A 12,405-nucleotide genomic window follows, 5' to 3' on the forward strand; every position below is an offset into this window, starting at 1 on the left:
AGTTCCTCTATTATGAGTTCCGACTGAATTAGGGTTAAGGTGAACTCATCAAACCCAACATCAGTCATATGAATCAATCGATCGATCCGAGTCCGATGTGAAACCCTAATGAAAAACTCTTTTTCATTATTTCACTCTGCCATGGCCATGGGCTTAAGGACTCAATCTTTCGATCATCATAGGACTACTCCTCTCATCTATCGAGGTTGATAGATCCCATCTTGGTGCAATCTGGTTCCTACAATGAATATGCTACAGCCAACATACACCTCACGATTTTGAATGGCTAGGAGATCGAGTTATGGTGTAGTCAAACTATAACACACTCAAGGTGAACTGTCGATGCACCTCAGGTCAAAGAACTAGACACACAGTTGCAGCATCGAGCTAGTCATCGACGAGAAGGTAGACTTTCTTATGACTGCTCGAGGTGGTCACGCTCAGTACTCTCATTCTCAATGAATATCTGTACTCTCACTCCAGTATCTCCACACCGTAGACTCAAGACACATCTACCCTAAGGAAGCGATTGTACACCAACCTTCCAGATAGATCACCATCCTCGTGATGATCCTATGGTCAGGAGCTATTTATGAGTTAGTTATGTAAATTCATGCCTTAAATTTTCAACTCTTGAAAATATGAATTAACATTCCTACTAACTCAAAGGATGTATCACAGATATAATGTACACAATGTGATAGTAGAATAACTCTTTTATTCATTTATAGTCAAAATTATAAATTTGCTCTTATATTTGTATAGAAATGTGTCAGTCAATCTGGCATCTAGGGCACACATCTAACAAACTCCCACTTGACCTAATGCCAATTGGCCACATATCTAAGTCCCATCTTCTCAAGGTGGGCTTCGATCTTCTGCTGCCCTAATGGCTTTGTTAGTGGGTCTGCCACATTGTCTGTGGCATCGACTCTCTTAACCTCGACATAACCTTTTTCGAGGTAATCACGGATCAGATGGAATCATTGCTCGATATGCTTGGACTTCTGGTGAGACCTTGGCTCCTTAGCTAGGGCTATGGCGCATTATTGTCGCAGTAAAGAGAGATGGCATCCGATGGCATCACTCCAAGCTCTGCGACAAACTTTTTGTACTAGAATGCCTCCTTCATAGCTTCCGATGCAGCAATATACTCTGCCTCCATGGTGGAATCAGCAATCACCGTCTGCTTGGAACTCTTCCAGCTAACTACACCACCATTGCAAATGAACAGACTTTCAGATGTCGACTTTCGATTATCTATATCAGACATGAAGTCTAAGTCTATAAATTCCTGAACCTGAAGTTCTCCATTCTCAAAGACTAGAAACATATTCTTAGTTCTTCTCAAATACTTAAGGATACATTTCACAGAAGTCCAGTGCTCTTCGTTTGGATTCGATTGATATTTGCTTGTGACACTCACAGCATGGGCTATATCAGGTCGTGTACATAGCATGGCATACATGAGGCTTCCTATTGTTGAAGCATAAGAGATCTTGCTCATGCGTTCAATCTCCTCAGGTGTGCTAGGACATATCTTCTTGGAGAGATGAATGTCATGTCTAAAAGGTACTAAACCTCTTTTGGAGTTTTTCATGCTAAACCTTTTTAGCACCTCCTCTATATACATCTTCTATGAAAGTTCTAGCATCCTATTTGGTCTATCTCTATAGACCTTAATACCTAGTATAAAGGATGCTTCTCCTAGATCTTTCATAGAGAACTCCTTAGACAATCATATTTTGACTGAGGTCAACATAAAAATATCATTTTTAATTAGGAGGATGTCATCAACGTACAGTACGAGGAAGATAACTATACTCCCACTGACCTTCTTGAATACACATGGTTCCTCTTCATTTTTGATGAAACCAAACATTTTAATCACATCATTGAAACGAGTATTCCAGCTTCGAGATGCTTGCTTAAGTCCATAAATGGACCTTTGCAGCTTGCAGACCTTGTGATCATCATCACTGGATGTGAAATCAAGCGACTGTTCCATATAGATATCTTCCTCAAGATATCCATTTAAGAATGTCATTTTCACGTCCATCTACCATATTTCATAATCGAAATAGGCTGCAACAGCAAGCAATATGCGGATGGATTTTAGCATAACTATAGGTGAGAAGGTATCATGATAGTTAATGCCTTCGCGCTGGCTATAACCTTTCGTTACAAGCCTAGCCTTGAATGTCTCCACATTTCCATCTGCATCTATATTTCTCTTGAAGATCCATTTACACCTAATAGGTACAATACCTTCAGATGGATCTACCAAGGTCCAGACTTAGTTTGAGTGCATCGAGTCAATTTTTGATCTCATTACCTCTAACCATTTTTTGAAGTCGATATCTGATATCGTCTCGTCATAGGTCTTGGGGTCATCACCATGAGTCTCATTTTTCATGAGGAATATTCCTCTACTTTCTCTTGTATAGTACCTAAGTACCTTTCAGGAGGACAGAAAATCCTAGGCGATCTACGAGGTCGAAGAGGTTGTGTTAAGACTGGTTCTAATTGATTGGATTTCTCAGGTTCTTTAGCTCGTTGCTCTTGGGACACATTCTCCTTGAGCTTAATTATTCTTCCAATGCCACTATCTTGAATAAACTATTTTTCAAGAAAAATAGCATGTCGATTCACAATCACATTGTGATCTTTTGAAATATAAAAATAGTATCCTAATGACTCTTTAGGATATCCTATGAATCAAGCTCTAAAAGACCTGAACTCCAATTTGTCCGCTTGCTGTCTCTTGATATGAGCCGGACAACCCCAAATTCTGAGATGACTTAGACTTGGCTTCTTAACATGCCATATCTTATACGGTGTGGTAAGAATGGTTTTAGAGAAAACCCTATTCAATACATATATTGCTGTCATGAGACAATATCCCCAAAGAAACTCAGGGAGGTCCGTGAAGCTCATCATGGAATGGACCATATCTAATAGGGTCCAGTTTCTTCATTTTGAAATCCTATTGAGTTGTGGTGTTCCAGATGGAGTTCATTGAGAGACTATGCCATTGTCCTTAAGATAGTCTAGGAACTCCTGACTAAGGTATTCACCTCCTCGATCTGATCGAAGAATCTTAATGGGCTTTCCTGTTTGTTTTTCTACCTCATGCCTGAATTCTTTAAACTTTTTAAAGGCTTCAGACTTGTGTTTCATTAGAAACACATATCCATACCTAGACATATCATCGGTGAAGGTAATGAAGTAGACATAGTTACCTCTAGTTGGCACATCAAATAGGCCGCATACATCCGTATGTACTAGAGCAAGTAGGTCTGTGGCCCTTTCCCCATGTCTCATAAAGGGAGCTTGGTCATTTTGCCTTGAAGGCATGATTCACAAATTGGATATGACTCAAAAGTCAACGGACTCAATAGCCTGGATTTCTCCAATTTGTTAACCCTGTCTTCCGCTATATGACCTAGCCTTAGGTGCCACAGATACCTATCATTTAGACTATCTCTAGGCCTTTTAATTCCTATGGCATTCACATTTTGCTTGATATGAAATACAGATACATCAATATGTAGCTGATAGAGACCATTAATAAGAAAATCATTTGCAACTTTATTATTTTCATAAAATATCTTACAATGATCCTTATGAAAGCTAATCACATAGCCTTCTTGTGCTAAACATGAAACAGAAATCAAATTCCTGCTTGCTGCAGGCACATAATAACAGTCTTTAAGAACTAAATCTAATCCTAATAGTAATCACAGAGGGTAGGTTTTCATGACCACAGCAGTAACTCTTGCTCCATTCTCGATGCGTAGGATCATATCCCCATCCCTCAGCCTCCTGCTCTCCTCAAGACCCTGCATAGAAGTGCACAAATGAGATCTAGAATCAGAGTCAAGTACCCAACTGGATGTAGAGAAAATTGTAAGATTAGATTCTATAACGAGCATACCTCCAGAAGGACCATCCTTCTTGTTCTTCAGGATGGCTAGGTACTGAGGACGGTTCCATTTCCAATGGCCGTCTGAATTGCAGTGGAAACATTTTTTCTTTTCAGCAGCCTTCTTCTTCGGTTCCATCTTCTTCCTTTTCCCATCCACCTTCTGCTTCTTCACAGACTTTTTCTTCATTCCAAAAGACTTTTTCTTGAAAGAAGTCTGCTCCACAATAAGGACTGAGCCTTTTGAACTCTTCAAAGAAAGCTCAGTCGTAACCAACATGTTCATTAACTCAGCCAAGGTACACTGCATCTTATGCATATGGAAGTTCATGATGAACTGACCATATGCATCGGATAAGGACTGTAGGATCACATCAATCTAAAAATCTTTATTTAAGATGATATCGAGCTTCTCAAGCTCCTCAAGGTCCTTGATCATTATCAAACAATGATCTTGGACTGACTGTCCATCACGCATTTTAGCCTTAAAAAGTCTTTGGCAGACTTGATACTTGGCTGCGCGACTTTGTTCACCAAACAACTCTTGTAGATGAGCCAACATTTGGTGGGTAGTCATAATATTCTCATGCTGGTGCTACAAGTCATCAGACATGGCACCCAACATGTAGTACCTGGCTTTGTTATCATCATCTGTCTACTTTTTCAGAGACGCTTTCTGTTCAGCAGTCGGACGTGCTGGTATGGCAGGTGGGTCCTAGTCTAAAACATGAGTCAGTTTCTCAGAACCCAAAATAATTCTGTAGTTCCTAAACTAGTCCTTGAAATTAGGTCCAGTCAATTTATGGATGTCTAGTATTTTGGTCAGGGGGTTGGATGCAGACATATTTTCTGTAGAGAGTCAAAAGTTTCTAGTTAAATTTTATAATCAGACTTAACCAATTTGTTTAAGAGTTTCATTTTTAAACAAATTAGGCTCTCACTATTTTCTCAGATCCCTACACTCCCTAGGTAGAGATGTGGAAATCTCCGTGATTAGAGATTTCTAGTGGGTGGTGCGGTCTCACCGACTAGCTCATCACCTCACCTAACAGTTATTGGTGATGGGTCAACTGATGAGTGGACAACTCTTGTCCAATAATTTTCTAATCATGGTGCACCCAAAACTTGATCTCAAATTTATGAAGCTCATCGTGTCCGGAATATTGCTCTAATCCTTAGTTAAGTCAGACCCACCATTTGTACGAACTAGATTCCTGATTGAGTCCCTCACCATATCCAGAATATTGAGCACAACCCATCCTCTAATACGTAGCATCCAATGCCTAATGGACATGGTTGCATCTTTTCGGTACAACTGAACCACTATAACCAGCCGAGAACAATCAACCCTGAGAAGGGCCCGCACATCCACAATGGTGGATGACCTTAGGCTTAATATTTTCTTAGGAAGATTTAATTTAGGTCTCATTAAACTTGACTTGACATAGTCATAACAATTATGACTAACCTAGTGGCATGGGTTAGCTCGAATTGTTAGTCATCTCAAATCAGAACTGGATCGACACATATGGCCAGATAAGTGAGACCGATGGAAGGGATATGCCATTAACTCGATAAGAACGCATTCGAGTCGAGTAGCTCCCAATTAAAAACCATTCGATCGCATCTGTCCAACTTACCTTAGACACCAAATTGTCGAATCAGAATCAATTGGGTTAGCCTACAATCCAGGCTCTAACCACTGAGCCAAATTAGGTCTTAACTTGATCGAGTCATATCTAAATGTGATTCGACCTAGACCTAGATTTAATCTCATTAGGCTGATCAATTATTAGCTTTCATGATCCCACCTAACCAATTTTTGATTCAGTTTGATCAACCGCTAAACCTAATTGAGCTACCTAAGTCTGAACCCAATTTTATGAAAATGACATAGATCTGAAATTCTTAATTTTAGACCTAATTTAATTTTATAAGCTTAATTCATTAATTAAGTCTTGGATTTATAAATAAAATATGTAAAATAAATCTTAAGATTTCAAGATCTAGAGTTTTGTAGAAAAGTAAGTTTGATTTCTGATTAAGGATGAACGCGCAGCACCCCTACACGCCATAAGAACATCTCATTGAATGGGAGGAGAGGGTCTTAAATCCTACTTTGTTCTTATGACCGGACGGCCATGAGGAACACCTTAATCAAAAATATTGCTTTAACTACAAAACTAGTTAGATCTAAGTTACATATCACATATATAATTTCAGATCTAACTTATACATGCTTTGCATAGATCTCATGTATTAAAATCTGATCTAATTAGCATGCTTTCAGATCTGATACATCATACGTAATATCTAAAAAATAAGATTTAAATTGAACTATTCAATATAAAATTTATTCTAGACAGTTACTAGAATAATTTTACAACTAGTCTAGGCATGCAGCAGATCAATCTTATGAATTAATTAAATTTTATTTTTTATTTTTTGATTTGAATATAATATTTATAATATCAAAAAATCAAAAAATAAATTAGATCTAATTTATATTTTAATTATATTAAAATATAAAACTTCAAGACTATTCATAGATCAAACTACTCCTAGTCTAGTCATGCATCTCATACATGTTAGATCTACTTAGATTTAATTTTAAATTTTTTTTGATTTTAGATCCTATCATATCTGATGTGACATTTGAAATCCATTAATATCAGATAAATAAAAATAAAAATTAGATCTAAATTAGATCTGAAATAGAGCCATGAACCTGGCTCTGATACTAGTTGAAGGAAAAATCACCATTTTCCTTGTAAGATCTTCTAGATCTAATGAGATCTGGGATGGAATATTTTAAAAAAAATTATTTTACTTTATTTTAAATCTAAAATCTATTAGATTAAATTCTTATTATCTGATATTTAATTTAAAATTAAATCTAAAACCTGAGGATTAGAGAAATACCTCTAGGGTAACTAGATTACCCTGTAGATGATCGCAGCAATGCCCGAGCTTCAAAAATAGCCACGCAGTCGCCTGGCCTCTACCGATATCCACTCAAGAAGGATCTAGATCATCTTCTCCTTGTAAATCTTTTCTCCAAAAATTAGATCTGGATCTGATCTGGAAGATCTTCAAAAGATCTTCTGAAGCTGGAGCAGCAGCTTCTCGATAAATCCCTGCAGCCTTCTGATCAGGGAGCCACCACGCCTTGGACAAGCACCAGATGGATGCCTAACTTCTTGGACATGAAGAGGGGAGAGAGAGGACTAGAGGGGATGTGGAGAAGTGGAGGGATATCAGGATTTTGCTAGGGATTGAGCAGATTCTCTAAACCCTAGGCGCAGACAAGGTTTAAATAGACCCTGCTGCGTCATGCAGTGCCACATCATTCGATCAATCAAAAAATTCTAATTAATTCTAGAAAAATTTTGATTAGTGGAGTGATATCATTTGATCATATCAGATAAAAATCCTACCAAACCCTCCTACTGTTGGTGCCAACACTGGATAAAGTTTGAGACGATCAAGGCATAGAGTCCTCATCTTATGGGACTCTATCCTTATCCACTTGGGGCGCGCACCCAATCTGATCTTGGCACCCACTTTGAGGCCTAATTTAGCATGTGGACACTCCACAAAAACTCTTCAATGACCTCTTGCCAGGTGGCCTTCAGTTTAAGATCCATAAGTCAACGTTTGATTGATGTCCTAAAATAGAAATGGCTGGTGACAGAAATTGACAGGTGTTGTCTTAAATTCATCTCATGAATTAAGATAAGACTTTTCTGAACTGGACTAGCTCTAGTCAGACTGAGAGAAACCTTCTCAAGGTTCTCTGGGTAAGTCAAATCACATTTGACTCAGTCGAGATGAAAAAGATTGCACGAGGAGAAAGTTAGGCTCAATCATGTGCTAGCACGATTTTCTTGAACCTAATTGGATCTAATCCAAATCAATCGAACTGAGCTAGCTCAATTGATGACATCCAGACCCTAACTCTTATTTGTATGATCCAGTTAGGTTCATTTTCATATGGTAATGAGACATGTCGTGATCTCATCATCGACATCATCGAAACTCCTTTCAATGGACCAGAACTCTTCTGATTCAGATAATTAGAATGATCGATCATCAAGATCATTCTAATTGCTCTCAAAATCCACCAGTGACACCTAACATTATATGGTGGCAACCCATCAGAAATGAAGATGAACCTCTCGGTGCAGCTACCTATGTGATTGAGTTCCTCTATCATGAGTCCCGACTGAATTAGGGTTAAGGTGAACTCATCAAATCCAACATCAGTCATATGAATCAATCGATCGATCCGAGTCCGATGTGAAACCCCAATGGAAAACTCTTTTCCATTATTTTACTCTGCCATGGCCATGGGCTTAAGGACTCAATCTTTGGATCATCATAGGACTAATCCTCTCATCTACCGAGGTTGATAGATCCCATCTTGGTGCAATCTGGTTCCTACAATGAATATGCTACAGCCAACATATACCTCAGAGTTTTGAATGACTAGGAGACTAAGTTATGGTGTAGTCAAACTATAACATAGTCAAGGTGAACTATCGATGTACCTCAGGTCAAAGAACCAGACACACAGCTGCAGCATCGAGCTAGTCATCGATGAGAAGCTAGACTTCCTTATAACTGCTCGAGGTGGTCACGCTCAGTACTCTCATTCTCAATGAATACCTGTACTTTCACTCTGGTGTCTTTACACCATAGACTGAAGACACATCTATCCTAAGAAAGAGATCGTACATCAACCTTTCGGATCGATCACCATCCTCGTGGTGATCCTATGGTCAGGAGCTGTTTATGAGTTAGTTATGTAAATTCATGCCTTATATTTTCAACTCTTGAAAATATGAATTAACATTTCTACTAACTCAAAGGATGTATCATAGACATAATGTACATAATGTGATAGTAGAATAACCCTTCTATTCATTTATAGTCAAAATTATAAATTTGCCCTTATATTTATATAGGAATGTGTCAGTCAATCTGACATCTAGGGCACACATCTAACACAGACTTCATGTCTGATTCTGATGATAAAAAATCTATGTCAGGATATGTATTCGCATGTAATGATGGCACAGTCAGCTAGAAGAGTTTCAAAAAATCCATCATTATAGATTCGACTACAGAAATTGAATATGTCGCTGCTTCGGATGCTGCAAAAGAAGGCTTCTGGTTCAAGAAGTTCATCACGGAGCTTGGGATAATGGCATCTAATGCCATACCACTTATTACGATAACAATAGAGCCATAGCACTTGCTAAGGAGTCAAGATCTCATTAGAAATTAAAGTACATCAAGCGACAGTTCCATATCATATGTGACTACCTTAAAAATAAATATATCGAGGTATGATGAATAGACTTTATGGACAACGTGGCAGACCCACTGACAAAGCAATTAAGCCAGCCAAAGATTGAAGTCCACCTTGAGAAGATGGGACTTAGATTAGTGGCCAATTGACTTTAGTCCAAATGAAAGATTGTTGGATGTTTGTCCTAGAAGCCAATATGGCTAATACATTATAGTAAATCTAGGATATAATTTTATACTTAATACATTGATTTGATCAATAAAAGGATATATTTAATTTTTATTCAAGAGTGATGTGTCTTTGAATCATCCATGAAATTAATACTTCGATACATATTTTCAAAGTATTGAGAATTAGAGACATATATAAAATTTCTAAATGCTCCCGATCATAGTATCATCATGAGGATGGTGATCGATCTAGATAGATCGATGCACAAATTATTTCTTTTGGAATAGATGAGTATCTGGTCTATAATATAGAGATACTGAGCGACGAGTGCGGATAGTTATTAGAGAACAACTAATACTGAGTGTGATCATACGAGAGATCACTTGAATTTCTATTCGATCATCAGTGATCGTCTTGATGCTATAGTTGTGTGAATGGTCATTTGATCTGTGATGATACGACTGCTCGTAATGAGACTATTAGAGTTTGACTAACACATAAACATGATATCATTGAGACCTTATAGTGGATGTTGGCGGCAGTTGATCCACTGTAGGAGTAGAATGTGTGTCTAGATGGAAACTATCGACCTTAATAAAAAAAATAGTCTTATGAGATTTGAGAGGCTAAGTTCAAAAAACTGTGACCACAGCAGTATGACTAATGAAAAAAATTTTCATGAGGATCACAATTGGACTTGAACTAATCGAATCTATCATATGATTGATGATGAGGTTTGATAATTTATCCATGATCTGCCATCTAGTTGAGACTCATGATAGAGGGACTGAATGACATGTGAACTATACTTTGAGATTCTATTTTGGTTCTACTGGATTGTCATTGCATACTGTTAAATATCACTAGTGGATTGTGAGAGCTCACTAGGGTTACTTAAGATCGACAATCTTTGATGAGTTAGAGTGGAATCATTTTGACCAATTGAAAAGTGTTTCAATGATACAATGATAGAGATCATTGTATATCTCACTACTAGATAGAATTAAATCTATGAGGTTACATAACAAAGAGATAAGATTTGAAATAAGCAATTGGACTTATGAAGTCTCAATAGAGTTTAGAGAAATCCTATTGGGTTCAAGATAATCTTGGTAGCACATGATTGAATTCAATTTTCTCTTTACACTTAAATTTTTTATTTGATAAGATTAATTCAAGTTAATTATCTGCTAATAACATAAATGAATTAGATTCATTAGGCTCCAATTATTGGGTGCCTAAGATTTTGGATCATATACATTAAGAGTTCAAACCCTTAATCAATTTCGTTGATTGTTTTCATGGGGCGCTACTTGATTTGATCAAGTTGGGCATGCCCACTTAAAAGAGGATGTGAAGGACCAGCATGGGGCATCCCCTAGGCCCCATGTGGCATGTAAAAAAATAGATGAAAAGGCTCCAATAGTTGGTGCCTAATGGATCTCCTAAAGGGGCTCAAATATCTAAGGCTATAAGGATTCCTAATATAAGTAAGACTTGTATTAAAGGGCTATTTGATTTTGAATAGGATTCAAATCTTTTGCCTATTTAAAGAGGCCTTCTCTAAGGCTCTTTACATTAGATTTTCAACAGCCCATACCTCCCATAAGGTCGCCCCCCCCCCCCCAACGCCCCATTTCTTCTCCCTCTAGATCCAACACCCAAAGGAGCTTGGGCATCCTCCATCTCCCATCTCCATGCCCAAGAGGAGCTTGGGCATCTCCTTTTCTTTACTGGTTTCTAGACCTTGATTGCTTCATAATCAATAGAAGAAGAGTAAGAGAAGAAGAGAAAAAAAAGATCAAGAAAAGAATCAAAGAGTTGATCGCAATCCAAACTTCATTCAGATTCACAGGATGATTGTTCTTGGAGAAGAAAGATCAAAACCAAAGAGGACTGTTCCAGGCTGATCCTAAGTGGATACCCATAGAGACCAAATACTTGTGTAGCTAAAAAAAAATTTACTCTCTTCTCGATCTAGATTCAAAGAAAAAAATTATGAAACAGGTATGTGATTCGATCACATATTTAATATCAATATAAAATTTAGTATGCGTTCGATTTCAGCATATGATGTAGATCCATGTGTTCTTTATTTTATGCATGCATGATTTAGATTAAAAAATATTTTAATTTTCTATTCTGCTATGTTGTTTAGAAAAAAAATTTAAAATACACATGCATGCCCCGACACAAAATTTTAATACTATCGTTCTGACTCCACTTGTGGTCACCTCCAAGGCTATGAGGGTACTACAGAATCTCAATAATCTCCACCTTGGTGCCCTCAAAGCCTTAGTGATCACCGCTCTTCATCGAGTCTGGTCCTCTGCACGATCTGGCTAATGAGGAGTGAAACTAACTGCGCAGACCTCCTCACCACTGCAGTATACCTCAACCCTAGAGCTATCTGGGAGACCGTCACCACTCCCTTATGGCTAAAAATCTCATCTTGCATCCGGTCACCTCTCTGTTGGTCCTTTCATCAATGGCTATGTCTACCACTAATTTAGTAGCTGCATCCACTGCTGCCACCATGAATCCACTTGTCATGACACCCAGTAACTCCACCCATCGCTGCTCCAGCAGATCTAATCATCGACCTCCACCTACGACTCCAACAACTGCAGTTTCAATGACTCGGCCCATGGCTGCCAGTCATTGCCCCAGTGGTTCCGATCACCATTGTCCCAGCAGCTATGACCATCGCTACTCCTGTGATATGCTCCGCTGCAACATCGTAAACTCTTGGAGTGACTACAAGTCCACTCCCCCGCCTCCAACCCTCCTATGGCCTAGACTGGTGGAAGCCTCTTCATAGGTCCCTAGGTCCTTCGTCACTGCTGTAGCATCAAACTCTGATGCATACACCTCTAGGCCAACTCTTGGTGCCCGCTTACCATTGTCCGAGTGCTTGGAAAACTCCACCTCCCTCTACACCTCTCTGCCTAGAGCCCATGCCATGGCCATGGCCTTCCTCATCACCCATGAAGGA

This window comes from Elaeis guineensis, chromosome 15 (genome assembly GCF_000442705.2).
Source record: "Elaeis guineensis isolate ETL-2024a chromosome 15, EG11, whole genome shotgun sequence".
Taxonomy (NCBI): domain Eukaryota; kingdom Viridiplantae; phylum Streptophyta; class Magnoliopsida; order Arecales; family Arecaceae; genus Elaeis; species Elaeis guineensis.